A 1735-nucleotide genomic window follows, 5' to 3' on the forward strand; every position below is an offset into this window, starting at 1 on the left:
CCGGGGATTGTTCGTGTTTGGACAACTAACGGCTTATTTTGTTGCTTAGATTAGGAAAAAAATCTTTCTTTTTGGTTTAGAGTCTTTTATTATTTATCCCTTGTTAAAACACTTTAAATTTATAGCTCAGTTAATTAGAACGTGGTGTTTATGTTCATGATAATTGGCTATCATATTTTTTCAAGACTTTTTTTCAAAAATAATTTTTTCTATTAAATCCTGTGCCAAACTTTAAGTTTGGTGTTTTCTTGTTGATTTCCCTTTGGTTTTCGAAAATTTTGGTTTGGTTTTCTAAAAATTTTAAGTTTGGTGTTCTTTCTTCATGTTCTTGTGTTCTTGTGAGTCTTCAAAGTGTTCTTGAGTTTTCCTTGTGTCTTGATCTTAAAATTTTTAAGTTTGGTGTTCCTTGGTGTTTTCCCTCCAAAATTCTCAAAAACAAGGAGCATTAGATCTAAAAATTTTAAATCTTGTACTATCTTATTGTTTTTCTCTCTCCTCACTAAATTCAAAAATATCTTTTCAAAATATCTCTTCTAACTTCCATCTCAGCCCCAGCACACACTAAGTGGGTCCCAGAAGTGGATGTCTGCATCATCCATCATAGTCCACTCATATTTTGTAACCCTAGGCTACTAGTTTAGTATTTAAACAACTTTTAGAGACTCATTTTGTATCTCATGACATTTCAGATCAAAACTTTGTATTCTCTGACGGCATGAGTCTCTAAACCTCATTGTTGGGGGTGAGGAGCTCTGCTGTGTCTCAATGAATTAATGCAAGTATTTCTGTTTTCCATTCAAACACGCTTGTTCCTTCTAACGTCCTAACTTCTTATCTTTTCAAAATTTGTTGCAACTAACTAACTAACTTTTTATTTGTTTCTTAACTTTTTCAAAACTACCTAACTAACTCTCTCTCTCTCTAATTTTCGAAAATATCCTCCCTCTTTTTCAAAAATTTCGGTTTTTTTTAACTAATTAATTTTAATTTTTTTTTACGGAAAAAAATTTTTTTTTGAATTTCAAAATTCAAATTCTTTTTAGTTATTTTATTTTATTTAAGTATTTACTTCTTATAAAATAAAATAAATAAAAAGATAAATCAGTCCAAGTTATATCCATAGAAATCCATCATGGACATAATCTATTGGAGGATAATGCCAAACCAGTGGTTCAACCACAGAGGCGGCTAAATCCAGCCATGAAGGAAGTGGTGCAGAAAGAGGTCACCAAATTACTAGAGGCTGGGATTATTTATCCCATTTCTGATAGCCCCTGGGTGAGCCCTATTCAAGTCGTCCCAAAAAAAGGAGGCATGACAGTGATTCAGAATGAAAAAAATGAACTGGTTCCTACAAGAACAGTTACAGGGTGGCGCATGTGTATTGACTACAGAAGGCTCAATACAGCCACCAGAAAGGATCATTTTCCTTTACCATTCATAGACCAGATGCTAGAGAGACTAGCAGGTCATGATTATTACTGCTTTTTGGATGGCTACTCAGGCTATAACCAGATTGCAGTAGATCCCCAGGATCAAGAGAAAACAGCATTCACATGTCCATCCGGAGTGTTTGCTTATAGAAGGATGCCCTTTGGGCTATGCAATGCACCTGCAACCTTCCAGAGATGCATGCTCTCTATTTTCTCTGATATGGTGGAAAAATTTCTGGAAGTCTTCATGGATGACTTCTCAGTATATGGACACTCATTTAGCTCCTGTCTTGATCACCTGA

This window comes from Arachis ipaensis, chromosome B04 (assembly GCF_000816755.2).
Source record: "Arachis ipaensis cultivar K30076 chromosome B04, Araip1.1, whole genome shotgun sequence".
NCBI lineage: Eukaryota > Viridiplantae > Streptophyta > Magnoliopsida > Fabales > Fabaceae > Arachis > Arachis ipaensis.